This window comes from Pan troglodytes, chromosome 7, assembly GCF_028858775.2.
Source record: "Pan troglodytes isolate AG18354 chromosome 7, NHGRI_mPanTro3-v2.0_pri, whole genome shotgun sequence".
Lineage (NCBI taxonomy): Eukaryota > Metazoa > Chordata > Mammalia > Primates > Hominidae > Pan > Pan troglodytes.
The window spans coordinates 25,799,233-25,814,655 of NC_072405.2; the positions used below are offsets into that span (position 1 = coordinate 25,799,233).

Consider the following 15,423-nt stretch of genomic DNA (forward strand, 5'->3'; position numbering starts at 1 on the left):
AAAGAAATATGCTCAGCAAAAGCCACAATCATATGTGGCTTTTGAAGTGGATATAGTGCCTGGATTTCAAGAGAAAAAGTACTCAGCCTCTTCAGAGTTGTAAATATTTGTGCAAAACTGGCTAAAGCCTTTAGGTGACTAATTTTGGACCAGTCATAAGATTTATCTAGACGTTTGTGCAGAAACACTACTCCTTTTAATGAGAGGATATCGTCAGATCTTATTCAAATAAGAGCTCTCTGAATCCTGTCCAGGGCCGCCTGGGTTATAAAATTAGAATGTATGTGGCGTTGACTTGATACTTTTTCATTCTTGCCTGAGCTAGTCTTTAAAACTTAATAATTATCTCCTCCGGAAGGTGAAACATTCTGTGTTTGTAATCTTTCTCTAGGAGATGTATAAGATGTGAATATTCTGTATTATGTACCTTGTTAGGATTGCTTTGTAATTAGTAAATCCTTTTTTATTTTAATTGCACTGAAGCGTGACATGAAATGGTCTCTCAGTGCAGAACACACGACTTCTTCCCCCTCCTTTTACTACACAGTTGCTAGTTGCCTGCTCTGTATTGAATCTGGGAGGCCACTTTATTGTGATTTTTCAAGTTTCTTCCCTTGGCCCACACTTTGTTTACATTCTGTGCCTTCATCTGGGAATGGTCATTTACCTTAAGGCATTTTAATCTTTTAGGGTGTGCCATGGCCTTGGAGACCAGAGGAAAGCGCTGTGATATCTGCAGGGATCCAGTTTGCAGAATCCTTGGCCTCCTAAGCAGTGGGCATAGCTCTTTTCATTCCAGAATCTCTGATCATTCCAGAGTCTCTCCTGTCACTGGGCTTAGGAGCGTGGGAAGGCGAATAGAAGCTAGCTGGGGAGACAGGGGAGCTGTGGCAGTTTAAAAAGCCTGATCTTGCACTGGAGTTTTTCATCTTGCATTCTCATATATCTTTGCCGTTTGAACACATGTGCCTGAAGAATTTTCAAGTTCACGTTTCTTGCTTTGCACTGCAAACACACTCACCTTTGCAGAGTGGAAGTGCCTTGTCCCCATTCTAGGTGGTCTACCTTCTGTTCTCTTTTCAGACCTCCTGGCTTAAGCCCTTGTTTCTCCTGGCTGTTATGGCCAGACCCGGAGTCCCCGTTGTGCCCATTTCTTCTCTTTTCAGTCCTTCCTTTTCAAATGTTTTTTCCCAGAAGTCCTCTGGCAACTTCTCTATTTAGCTTAGCCTCTGTCTTCTCTTGTTTTATTTTTCCCTCTCTCCCTCCCTCTCTCTCCCTCTTTCCCTCCTTCTTCCTCCTTCTCCCTCCCTTCTCTCTTCCTCTCTCTCTGTCTCTCTCTCTCTCTCTCCCCCTCTCACCCTCATTTCTCTCTCCCTCTCTCTGTCCCTCTTCCCTCCGTTCTCTCTCCCCCCTTCTCTCTCTGTGTGTTCAGAGCCATCTGCTGGTTTTACTTTGGTGCACTTTGGTGGACAACTTTCAGAACAGAATCTTGGGAGCACCTTCATGTTGCTGTTTGCTTTATTTCCCCCAAACATGTAGATATGAACACACTGATTTTAAAGACTCTTGTAGACTACCTACTAGATGCCAAACATTTAGAACAAAAGCAAAAACTTTCAGTGGAATATATTTCTAAATACTCACATATTTAGTATTGGGTGCATCATTTGAATGCTTTGTCATCCAAATGAATCCTGAAAAACTTAGTTAACTAAGATTTCACTTAAGTGATAGCACTTGTCTAAATGGGCTTGAAAATCGAAGCTGTTTGTAAACCTTTAATCTGGATATTAAAAACCATATAGATACAACCTTGAATGACAACAGAAAACTAATGGAATTGTTCTTGTCATTGTCTTCCATTTTAACAACTTTTCATTTTAGTACCTAATATAGTATGTGTCACATAACACATGCTTATATGTCTTTATTGTTGAGTGAATGCCACTGATTTCAGCAGTTTGAGAAAAGGTGTTTTATCTGTCTTCAAATGTATTTATTCCTTCATTGAAAACTTACTTTCTACTCTATACACTGGAAAATCAAAAAAGTAATGTGTAACTCCGGTTTTAGAGGGATTCTATAATTATGTTTACATTTGGGGAACTCCATTGATGGATTTTAAGAGCAGTTTTTTATTTTGCTGTACTATTAAAAAATACCACCACTTCTAAGCAGACGATTTCAGACCTGTCTGTGCCACAAAGCAAGTAATTCACATGCTCTCTCTAATACATGAAGGCGATGCTACTATTTCATCATCAAAATCACATGTGCTGGACATTTTTATTTTACTAGTAGTAACAAATTTGTCCGCACTCCTCTTATATTTCCCTTTTACTTGACTTTCTAGCTCTTGTTTTAGAAGTGATGTTTGTGGTTATGGAAATGTTGTGGATGATATTGACAAAACCCAGCCAAATCGGGCAGATCACTTGAGGCCAGAAGTTCGAGACCAGCCTGGCCAACATGGTGAAACCCCGTCTCTACTAAAAATATAAAAATTGGGTTAATAGGTGCAGCAAACCACCATGGCACATGTATACCTATGTAACAAACCTGTGTGTTCTGCCCATGTATCCCAGAACTTAAAGTAAAATGAAAAATAAAAATACAAAAATTAGCCAGGTTTGGTGGCAGGTGCCTGTAATCCCAGCTGCTTGGGAGGCTGAGGCAGGAGAATTGCTTGAACCTGGGAGGTGGAGGTTTCGGTGAGCCGAGATCGTACCACTGCACTCCAGCCTGGGTGACTGAGCGAGACTCTGTCTCAACACACACATACACACACACACACACACACACACACACAATCCCAGCCAATTAGGAGTTCATTTCCATCAGGCTTCAATTAGTTAAGGTAATCACAGCATGAATCACCTATTAATTTTTCTTGTCCATCTTAGTAATGGAAACTGTTACATATCAGTCTATGGAAGCAAGCAGTATGCTGTTGCTTTTCACATTCTTATCGACTCTTTTTTTTTTCTGTTTTGAGACAGAGTCTCGTTCTGACACCCAGGCTAGAGTGCAGTGGTGCGACCTTGGCTCACTGCAACTTTCACCTCGTGGGTTCAAGCAGTTCTCATGCCTCAGCCTCCCAAGTAGCTGGGATCACAGGCGTGTGCCACCATGTTCAGCTAATTTTTGTAATTTTAGTATAGATGGGGTTTCACCATGTTGCCCAGGTTGGTCTCGAACTCCTGGCCTCAAGTGATCCGCCTGCCTCGGCTTTCCAAAGTACTGGGATTACAGGCCTGAGCCACTGTGCTCGGCCTCTTATGGACTCTTAAAGTTTAAATATTTCTGAGAAAGGCCTCTGCTGCTGTTACGCTGACCTCACTGGTAAGTATAATTAGTATTGACTTGAGAAAAGATTTGAGTTAATAAGGCTATTTTAGAGGCTGGATTTGAATATGTGGGTCACGTCTCTTCTGTTCTTATTTAGACTTTTAGTTTGAATCTCTCTCTTCAGAGAGATGTGGTCCCCTGTTATTCAGGGTGTGTATGGATGTGATGTGTTGTGGAAAATCTTGAAATTTCTTGATACGGGACTTTATACACCCAAGACTGAATCATGAAGCTGGAGCGTTCTAGTGCTGCAAATGTCATGAATTTAATTTTTCACCGTATCCCCATCCTCCTGCAAAACATAAAATATAAAATATGTAAAATGAGATAAAAAATGAAAGCAATACCCACACACCCATTCTGGCACTGCTGCGTACTAGCCCCCCTCTACAGAACTGAGCCTAATCTGGGATTCAGTATCGGGAAGGCGAGTGATGCGAGAACATTCCATGACCTTTGTAACAGGAGCTTAAAAAAAAAAAAAAGTCCCAACTGTGTTGTATTCATTTTTGGAATATTTGGTGAACAATACACAACAAAGAATTTGTATGTCCCTTGTTGATTCTTACTAGTTTTTCCCACAGTTGTGGGGAGAATTCTCTTCTTTCCTTAACCCATTTTGGCTTCATCAAGTCCTCCTAAGTCGTCCTACAATTATATATATATATGTATTCCCACCATATGTATATATAATTATATATATACATATATATATATGTATGGTGGGAGTATATCTGTGGCTAAGGTGAGAGGATCGCTTGAGTCTGGGAGGTGGAGGTTTGAAAAAAAAGAATGGAGAAATCACATGAGTCCTTTAGTTATCACTCCCATCATTGCTTCTCCCAGCAGGAGACTCTCTGAAGACCGGCAGGAAAGCAGTGAGCCCTTACAGGTTAGTGCTGATTTCAATCTTGGCTTGCACGTTGGAATGGAAAAAGGACTGATAAAAAAAAAATGTTGACAGTGGAAAGATTTGTGCCTATTCCATATTAGAGAGGGAAGAGTTCTTCTGTTAGAAGGGAACACATTCAGTTTAGTGTCCTACCATTGGCCTAGTAGAAGAAAAAAATATTTTAAAAGAATCTTTACTGGACGTCAATTCCTATAAGATATTGCTCTTCCATTGCACAAGGAAGATTTCCATGAAGTTACGGAGTTGAGTATCACTGATTCACTTTCCAGGTTCCTGGTTCTTGTGAATGTACCTTTTAGAAAATTTTTGATAATCATTCCTGAGAGGTTGGGTGGAGGGGGTTTTGGACAAGAAATTGATTCACAGTTTTTAGTCTACTCAGGCAGATTATTTAAAGGAATCCTGGAATGAGTCCATTTTTCCTAGGGGAATCACTTCACAAGGTTTTTGTTCAATGGACCTCAGGTGCTCCAAATTCTTTAATCATAATTCTTCACGGCACACTGCTATAATACCATGATTGGTTCTTACATGGGCAGTAAATAGTATTCATTTTAGGTCTTGGGTTGGGCGCTGGGTGCATGTTCATTATATTATTATTTTAAAATATTATATAAGTTAATAAAATTTTAAATGAACTTTCCATAAGTCAATTCGTAAATAAAATTTTCACAAATTTCTTCTGTGTGTTTTTGCTTCAAGTAGAAAACATCTTTATTTCTATTTATTTTATTTTATTTTTTTTGAGACAGAGTCTCACTCTGTCACCCAGGCTGGAGTGCAGTGGCGCGATCTCGGCTTGCTGCAAGCTCTGCCTCCCGGGTTCATGCCATTCTCCTGCCCCAGCCTCCCGAGTAGCTGGGACTATAGGCGCCTGCCACCACATCCAGCTAATTTTTTGTATTTTTAGTAGAGACGGGGTTTCACCGCGTTAGCCAGGGTGGTCTCGATCTCCTGACCTCATGATCTGCCCGCTTCAGCCTCCCAAAGTGCTGGGATTACAGGTGTGAGCCACCGCGCCCGGCTGAAAACATCTTTATTGAAAAAAATTTTATGCTTCATAAGGGTGGCTTTTTCTTTAGATCGCGAGTTTTTTCCTTCCTGAAATTCACTTTAGATTCACTCCCACGATGTTCCTTATCTGTTCTAGCAAAGAGTACTTATTATTCATACGTGACGCTCATAGTTCACAGAATATTTGCAACTTGCCAAGGTACTTGTCCTGATAAAAATTCAAATGGAAACTCTTCATGATAATTTGTATCAATGTGGGTATGAATTCCTGTGGGAAAAGCCTGAGCTCAAAGCTTTAGGCTACTCTGTATGGACTTTTTATTTGTTTTAATGATCATATGAAACAATACAATTTTATATTTGTGTTTGAATTCACCAGCAAGTTTTAAGTGGTTTCTTTAATTCAGTTGTGATTTAAGCAATTGTTTGGGAGACATCTTTGCTCTTGAGTTCTGGGGAAACCTAGAAGGAGCCTGGGGTGAGCTTTGACCCTCCATCCTTAAGTCCTCAGCAACACTCAGGTGTGTTTTGGCCACATGAGGATTTTAACTTTGTTCCACAGCAGCCTATGGCAAGAAAGTGAAGTCACATTGGCTGTGATTCCCCAAGCAAAGTGAGATTTCGATTTCAACTCAGAGGCCTGGCATTTTGCATTGATCTGGACCTTCGTGAAGGCATTGGTAGAAGAATAACAAACTACTAAGAATTCAGTTTATTGATCATCCTGAAACAGAATGGCACTGCTGAGTGTTTAGTGAGCCTCAGTGAGGAGTAAGTATCGGGCACCAGCTGTGTGCCCTCTGAGAATGTGCCAAGTGCTTAGTGAGATTCAGGCAGGTGGTAAATAAGATCTTGTGGCTCTCCTGCACCACTGGTCAGTTTCTTATGGAGTTCAGTGTCTAGGGGATTGAAACCCTTACCTTTCAATTAGTTGCACTTTAAATTATTTCATACTTTAAAGTCTTGTATTGCAGTGATATTTTTAAATGTTTATGTAATTCTAATTGGCAGAGCCCATACTTGATAGAATTGCCAGTGGTTCTTATTATGGGATAAAATTGAGGTCATTTTGAGCGACCAAAGTAACAATTAATTCTATCAGGTTTATCAATTGTATTTCTATATGCATTCCTTAGAGAATCCATATATGTTCTCAGTTACTCTTCTACCACATCATCTTCTCTTTGGCTTTCATCTTTATTACCAACTTTTATTAATAAATATGGAGAAGTTAAAGGTCATACTCTTTTTAGGTAGAATTGTATAATATTTACAACTTGAGCGCCATACTGTTTGAGCAGTCTCTGAAATTTTACTGCAACTCTTAAAAGATTGAATAACTGACTCAGACAGGAGAACTAAAGAAATTCAGGTCAAGAAAAAGAAAAGATTGCGTGACTTTTACAGTTTTTTGTAATGAAAGGCATTTGCATGAATGGTTCCCATAGTTCCCTGATACACAGAGAAGGAGCTCCTCCTCCTTTACTCCGATCTGCTGGCCATTCTGTTTACATTCGTGCCTCTGTGGGAAAGAAGAACTCTAAGATCATAGCAGCTGTTCTATGCAGCAGTGGCTCCCTTGATGTTTTAGGGGGGAGTTAAGGAAATTAAGTGATGAAGCATGTACCACCACCCACCCCCACCCGATCCCATCCAGTTCACTTCCCTGTAAAAAAGAACGCACATCTGTATGTAAACTGTGCCTCTTCCCTCTGGCAATTTTGTGTAAGATTTCTGGAAGGTCAAGACTTCCTGCATTCCAACCAGTGGGCAACTAGGGTTTCAGAAACCCAAGATAAGAACCTTGGAATGCAGAAACCATTTCAACTTCTCGGAGAAATATCTTAGGAGAGAATCCTGTGGGCAGGATGGGGCCTTCTTGGTCATGCTTCCTTTCCTCTTGCTGAAGAAGACTGCTTATGGCCTCCAAGTTGGGGCTGAGAACTGGCCCAGAGGTAGATGTGGCAGTTGGGGTCACTCTGAGTCACAGAGGTATGACAGTAACGTAGCAATGCCCCTTCTCAACTAGTGCCATGGTGGACGCTGTTCCCTGGCCTCAAGGGTATACTTAACTTCAGTGATCTCCAGCCTCGCCATCTTTCTTTCCTCCAAATTCTTAGATTCATAGATTTCAATGTCTTCCTATGGGCCAGAAACAAATTTACTTGAGTTTTGGCTGAGATAATTTAAATTGAGTATTTGTAAATGTCTGACATAAACAGAAAAAAAAATGGATAAGCATAGTCAGTGCCCTCTTTTCTTATCTAAAATTGGAGCATCTTTAGTGTGACATTTGAAATCTAATCTTGCCAGTTCAATGTCAGTCTGATACGGATATTCTTGTAGAAATCTCTGAGATTTAATAAACTTACAGTTGAGTAGAACTGAATCATACTAAAGACCAGTGGAAGCATCCTTGCAGGGCCTTATCAGTTTTTACAATGTAAAATAACTAACCCATAGCGTTTCCTTTTACAGTTAATGTTTGTTTAATAACATGCTTAAGGTATCATATTGAGACGAAGTGAGGAATTTTAATGCCGATTTAGCTACTGAAAAATTATCTCTTGCAACACTTGCTTTACTTGTAGTTAGGATTTGTAATGTTTTATTGCAAAAGAAAGCCCTCTTTCAAATGCGTTGCATTTGTGGCATAGTGGTTGTGTAGGTGGAGTAGGACTTGTGTCTGTACAATTCATCAAGAACATAGCACAGAGCACTTTTACATGCCATTCAGAGACAATAGTGGGTGTTGATAAAATTTGTAGTACTAGAGCTGTGAAAGCAAGTGCTGGGCTGGTGCCTGCTTTAAACTCTCTTGAAACTTAGCAGAATTTCATTTTTATAACAAAAATCACTATTTTCTTCAAAGAGGATTGATAACAGGAATAAGACTTGGTGTCCTGGAAATTCATTTGGTTATATCACTATAAAAATGGTGAGACACTGTTGTGGTAGTTGGTTTTGTATTTTAAAGCGTAAACTTCATAGTACGTTTAAAACTGTCCTGTGTGAAATTTCAGAGGCTTTGGACACGTTCCTTTCTAGCCTCCCTCGCCGTGGACATTTATCAAGTTTCTGGCACGGTGCTAGACAAATATGGAAGAGAAGTAAGTGCCTCAGAATGACATTTTAGAACGCTCTTTTTATAGGTTAAGAGACTGAGATCTTGAGAGGTGTAACTCATCTGAGGTTAGACAGCTAGGGATACAGTGAAGACTGGAGTCCAAGCATATTGAAAAATCAGACCATTCTGTTTTTGTGAAAACAAATAATAATTACTAGAATGCACTACTTCTGTGGAATTTTTTTTTTTTGAGACAGACTCTTGCTTTGTTGCCTGGCTGGAGTGCAGTGGCGCAATCTCGGCTCATGTGAGGTTAGACAGCTAGGGGTAGAGTGAAGACTAGAGTCCAAGCATGTTGAAAAATCAGACCATTCTGTTTTTGTGAAAACAAATAATAATTACTAGAATGCACTACTTATTTGTGGAATATTTTTTTTTTTTTTTTTTTTTTGTTTTTTTTTTTTTTTTTGAGGCAGACTCTCACTCTGTTGCCAGGCTGGAGTGCAATGGTGCAATCTTGGCTCACTGCAACCTCCACCTCCCAGGTTCAAGCGATTCCCCTGCCTCAGCCTCCCAGGTAGCTGGGACTATAGGCGGGCACCACCATGCCTGGCTGATTTTTTTTGTATTTTAGTAGAGGTGGGGTTTTACTATGTTGGCCAGGATGGTCTCGATCTTCTGACCTTGTGATCCACCCGCTTCGGCCTCCCAAAGTGCTGCGATTACAGGCGTGAGCCACTGTGCCTGGCCTATGTGGAATTTTTAAATTGGGGATCAGTACAATTACAACTTAACATTTTTAGATTTTAATGGTTAACTATAATTTATTATATAATTTTAAAAAGCTGGAAACTATTTAAATGTGTGTGTGTGTGTGTGCATTATTATTATTTTTGTGTGGAGACGGGGGTCTCACTGTGTTGCCCAGGCTGGTTTTGAACTCCTGGCCTCAAATGATCTTCTCGCCTTGGCCTCCCAAAGTGCAGGAATTATAGGCATAAGCCACTGTACCTGGCCCTTTTAAATTTTTTGAAGAAAGGATTTTGAACATCCACAATGCAAAGAGATGAAAAATATTTGAAGTGATGGATATGCAAATTACCCTTATTTGATCATTGCTTATAGTATATACATATTGAAATATTCTCTGTCCTATAAATATGTACAATTATTACATGTCAGTGAAAAAAGAAAAAATACAAATGAGTAAATTTTAAAAACTCTGTTAATTTAACAATAACATGTAATAGAAATATGCCCTAAAGATTTCATGATGAGCTATTAAATTATTTTTCAAAGAGATATTTGAAGCTGATGAAGTGCATTTAGAAATAAGTGTTACAGGAAGAGTGGAAAAGGAAGTTTTTAGATTTTAAAATTTCTTGGAAATTAATATATTTGGATAAGCTATTTTCGTAGAGTGACATTCTTATGATATGAACAAGTTTATTAAATGGCATACTTTTACCAGAAAATGGGAAAATATAGTCTTAATCTAAAAATAAAAAGACTTTTAAAGTCATTAGGGTTTCAACCTCATAAATGGTGCTTTTAAACAAGTATGTTCTGTTTGGAGTGCTATTGTGCTATCTTTTTTTTTTTTAAAAAAAAGCTATTTGAATTTTTTACTTTTTCTGATTATCATAGATAACAGATGGTTTGCACTTAGTTCAGTGAACCAAACAAAAAAAGAGCAGACTTGGCAGAAAATTCCTGTTGATAGTGCATTTTTTCTGTACTGAAATGGATCACATGAACTTTTTGAATGATGAATAACATATTTACATTATTCTGGTCTTTTTTGCTACAGAGTACAAGAGAAATGTGAAGGACAAACAACCTTATTGTTGCTCTTATAAATTATGTAAAATATTTTTGTATTCTTCCTGCATTGCTAACTCTAGGTATTGTTGGATGCCCTGTCTACTTTTAAAAATGATAAATTGAGCCGGGCACAGTGGCTCATGCCTGTAATCCCAGCACTTTGGGAGGCCAAGGCAGGCAGATCATCTGAGATCAGGAGTTCAAGACCAGCCTGGCCAACATGGCGAAACCACATCTCTACTAAAAATACAAAAATTAGCTGGGCGTGGTGGTGGGCATCTGTAATCCTATCTGCTCAGGAGTCTGCGGTATGAGAATCGTTTGAACCCGGGAGATGGAGGTTGCCGTGAGGCGACACCACTCCAGCCTGCGAGACAGAGCAAGATTCTGTCTCAAAAATAAAAAAATAAAAATAAACAAACAATAAAAAACATAAATTGGTCAAGTGGCTGAAGATTGAAGGCCTGATTTATCTCATTGAACCACTAGTAATGGTAGTATGTTAATATATTAATTTTTATAAGGATTTAAAAAACCCTGAGGACCCACATTATTTCTCTCAGTTTTTAAAGTATTTAGTAGAGTTGAATTTTTTGTTTTTAATTTTGTTTTACTTTCAGTTGATTGATCGTTGCTGCCTTTTGGTGGTGAGCTCCTGTGGCGCGTGTTGGTGAAAGTTGGAGATGCTGGTGGTGTAAGGCAGGCGAATGATATTACTAAAGTGGAGGCAGCTCTAGGAGTGGGGACTGTAGACATCAGCTGTAGTTGTTGGTACCAACTGTAATTGAAAGTTCGAGTCATCCGTTTAAAGAATGGGCCTTTCCTTCATCATGTCATTTTAATGCATTGCATATTGGACCAGAGAAATCAGTAAAATTGAACTATATAATCTGAAATCTAACTTTGAATCCATGAATCAGAATTCAGGCTATTTTCAAGAATTGGAAGAAAAGTGCTCATTTTATTGAACTAAGTATAATTTCCTTATTCTTCTTCTTCTTCTTTTGAGACAGAGTTTTACTCTGTTGCCCGTTGGAGTACAGTGGTGTGATCTTGGCTCACTGCAACCTCCGCCTCCCTGGTTCAAGAGATTCTTCTGCCTCACCCTCCCAAGTAGCTGAGATTACAGGTGCCCACCACCACACCTGGCTAATTTTTGTGTTTTTAGTAGAGACAGGGTTTCATCATGATGGCTAGGCTGGTCCCGAACTCCTGACCTCAAGTAATCCACCCGCCTTGGCCTCCCAAAGTGCTGGGAAGACAGGCGGGAGCCACCACGCCCAGCAATTTCTTTATTATTATTAAGTACAATAAAAAGAGAAACAAGAATGCAATCATTTTTATTTTTATTTTTTCGCCTCCAACAAAGTGATGTATGCAGAACAGTGTTTTATGGTAGAGAAAAGTAATTTTTTTCTAGTGTTCATTTCACTAAAACAGCTACTGAAATTATTTGCTGAATGAAATCTTCCACGTCTCTAAAGACATGATATGCAGTATGAATAGCTTTAGTAAATCATAAAATTCTGGGTTCGGAAGAAGCCTGTGTGTTTCATTTCGAGCAGAACCATATCTACCTATTTTTCATTGGTGTGTGCATTATGTAAGAGTGAATTGAAGCCCGGTACAGTGGCTCACGCCTGTAACCCCAGCACTTTGGGAGGCCAAGGCAGGTGGATCACTTGAGATCAGGAGTTCGAGAGCAGCCTGAACAACATGATGAAACCACGTCTCTACTAAATGTACGAAAATTAGCCAGGCGTGATAGCAGGCGACTGTAATCCCAGCTACTTGGGGGGCCAAGGCAGGAGCATCGCTTGAATCTGGGAGGCAGAGGTTGCAGTGAGCCAAGATAGCACCGCTGCACTCCAGCCTGGGTGACAGAGCAAGACTCTGTCTCAAAATAAATAAATAATAATAATAATAATAAAAGAGTGAGCTGGCCTTTTTTTGTGTATGAAAGTATCTGCAGAAAAGTCAAAATTGCCTAACTGGTAACATAAATGACAATACTTATGTATTTAAAAACAGTAAAATGTTGATAATATCTATAACTAGGAAAAAAAAGCTGTAGAATTGGCACACTGTCGTCCACAATGGCTGAACTAATTTACATTCCCACCAACAGTGTAAAAGCATTCCTATTTCTCCACAGCCTTGCCAGCATCTATTGTTTCTTGACTTTTTAATAGTCACCATTCTGACTGGCGTGATATGGTGTCTCATTGTGGTTTTGATTTGCATTTCTCTAATGATCAGTGATGTTGAGCTTTTTATCATATGTTTGTTGGCTGCATGAATGTCTTCCTTTGATAAGTGTCTGTTCATATCTTTTGCCCGCTTTTTGATGGAAGACAGTGTGGCCATTCCTCAAGGATCTAGAGCCAGAAATGAAATACCATTTGGCCCAGCAGTCCCATCATGGGGTATATACCCAAAGGAATAGAAATCATTCTACTAGGAAAACACATCCAAACCCATGTTTATTGCAGCACTGTTTACAATAGCAAAGACATGGAACCAACCCAATGCTCATCAGTGAGAGACTGTATAAAGAAAATGTGGCACATATACACCATGGAATACTGTGCAGCCATAAAAAGGAATGCGATCATATCCTTTGCAGGAACGTGGATGAAGCTGGAAGCCATCATCCTCAGCAAACTAATACAGGAACAGAAAACCAAACAGGACATGTTCTCACTCATAAGTTGGAGTTGAACAATGAGAACACTTGGATACGTGGAGGGGAATAACACACACTGGGGCCGGTTGAGGAGTTGGGGGCGAGGGGAGGGAGAGCATTAGCACAAATAGCTAATGCATGCGGAGCTTAAAACGTAGATGGCAGGTTGATAGGTGCAGCAAAGCATGGCACACGTATACCTACGTAACAAACCTGCACATTCTGCACTTATATCCTGGAACTTAAAGTAAAATTAAAAAAAAAAATCTGTAGAAAAAAGTTAAGCATTTTCTCCTTAACTTCTTCATCCCTAGTCCTGCAGCGTTGATGTTTCCAACACTTTTATTTCAGTGCCTAGGAAGAGGGAGGAGTTGTTAGAGAATCAGAAGAACCCTAAGTACTTTTCCTCTTTCTCAGTCGTTGGTTGTGTAGTCATTGTTTTACAAGTGTTTAAATGGAGCTAGGAGGGCTCAGTGCTTGATTTGAATTAGACTAATACAGTTACTGCTTTTTGACATCCTGTTATTACATTTGTTGTACAAATTATTCACAGAATAGATAGAATTCAGTCAGTTCAGTTCTTATTCAAGTAATATAATCTATCGCTAAACCATTAAACCTTATACATTAAAATATTGACTATACTTTAAAAAAGCTACTGGCAGAAGTAACTGAAGGTGACGTTTTTCAAGGATAATAATCATTTTATAATTACTGTTAGAAGCTAATAAACTGGGGGCTTTACAATTCTAAACAAAAACCTTCCCATTTGAAAAAATTTTCCATTTAAAATTTAGACTCTGAAAGTTAAAATTTAGAGGGCTGGAACCCATGCTAAGGCTGGCCACCAAAATTTATGTTCTTTCTGTACCCCACCTCCTAACACACTGACACTATGGAACTGTGTTGTGATTTCACAACATGATCTGTCGTTCTGTAAGAAAATAATCTCGTTTGGAAGTCTTTGGTGTACTTGGCTGAAGATAAATTCTAAAGTTTCCTTTTTCTTCTTTTAAGACATAGTTGTTCAGTGGCTATGGAATGCTTCTGGAGCACAGAACTTCTCTTTGTACTTAGGTAGAGACATACACAAAAAGGACATGGATGTCCTGTGAGCTCTTAGAACATATATTGTATGTCAGGCTTTAATTCGTGTTTCTCTGTCTCTCTATGTGGAGTAGAGTAACAAAAGATACAGCTTTTTTTCAAGGCCCTGGAGACATACAGTCCAAAATCGATCATTAAAACAGAACCCTAGGCCCGGCACAGCTCACCCCTGTAATCCTAGCACTTTGGGAGGCCAAGGAGGGTAGATCACCTGAGGTCAGGAGTTTAAGACCAGCTTGACCAACATGGTGAAACCCTATCTCTACTAAAAATACAAAAATTAGCTGGGCATGGTGGCACGTGCCTGTAATGCCAGCTACTTGGGAGGCTGAGGCAGGAGAATCGCTTGGACCAGGGAGGTGGAGATTGCACTGAGGCAAGATCGTGCTACTGCACTCCAGCCTAGGTGACAGAGCGAGACTCCATCCCAAAACAAACAAACACATAGAACCCCAAGTGGAGTGGAGTGAAAAATATATAACCTTTCTTATCCCTCATGGTGGGTTTTTTCCCCCTATTTTTAAAATCGCAGTTAGTAGACATAACACAAAATTTACCATCTCAGCCAAGGGTTCAGTAGCATTAAATGCATTCACATCGTTGTACAACAGATTTCTAGAACTTTTTAATTTTGCAAAACTGAAACTGTACCGTTTAATCAGTTTCCCGTTTCCCCTTCCCTTCCGCCCTGGCCAATCACCATTCTACTTTCTGTCTCTGTGAATTTGACTGCTCTAGGAACTTTATACATGTGGAATCAGACAGTGTTTTGCCTTTTTGTGGCTGGATTATTTCACTGAACATGATGTTCTCGAGGTTCATCCGTGTTGCAGCATGTGTCAGAATTTCCGTCTATTTTAAGGCTGAATAATAGTCCATTGTATGTATAAAGCACATTTTATTAGTCCATTTCTCCCTGATAGACACGTGGGTTGCTTCCCCCGTTTTGTAGAATGCCTTTTGTGATTGCTTTCTTGAATGGTGCTGCTGTGAACGTGGCTGTGCAAGTATCTCTTCAAGACCCTGCTTTCAGTTTTTTTGGTCATATAACCAGTAGTAGAATTGCTGGATCATATGTTAATTCTGTTTTTAGTTTTTTGAGGAGCTGCCGTATTGTTCCCCACAGCAGTGGCTATTTTACATGACTGCGGACACAAGGATCCCAATTTCTGCATATCCTCATCAATACATGTTATTTTCTGGGTTATTTTTTTTTTTTGTAGTAGTCATCCTAAGGAATACTGAAGTCTGAAGTGTTTTTATAATTATAAGTTTGCTCTAAACTGAAACAAAAACCAGAATCATCCACTTTTACCTCCATTCACACAAAAAGAAGTTTAAAACCTGCCTGGTTTGTTTCCATGATTTTAAAAGATAGAAAAAGTTCCATTTATTTTAAAAGAGAAGATTTTATTTTTCTCATTTCAGTAAAGCTTATCCCAGGATCTCCATCGCCTTTATCTT

General features: G+C 39.3%; 1 protein-coding gene across 5 annotated transcripts in view; it reads left to right on the top strand.

The window, feature by feature from the left end:
* The window catches only part of SLC7A2 (solute carrier family 7 member 2), a 73,560-nt gene that overhangs the window by 982 nt on the left and 57,155 nt on the right, over positions 1 to 15,423 (top strand). For 2 of the 5 annotated variants that reach the window (XM_009454867.5, XM_016959136.4), the window contains exon 2: positions 4,195 to 4,240. The exons of 1 other annotated variant lie outside the window; for it this stretch is intronic. The gene's annotated coding sequence lies outside the window, so the exon portion shown is untranslated. Of the gene's footprint in view, positions 1 to 4,194; positions 4,241 to 5,953; positions 6,047 to 15,423 lie in introns of those variants that run through there. 2 more of the 5 variants (XM_009454868.5, XM_063816186.1) reach the window with 2 other exon arrangements.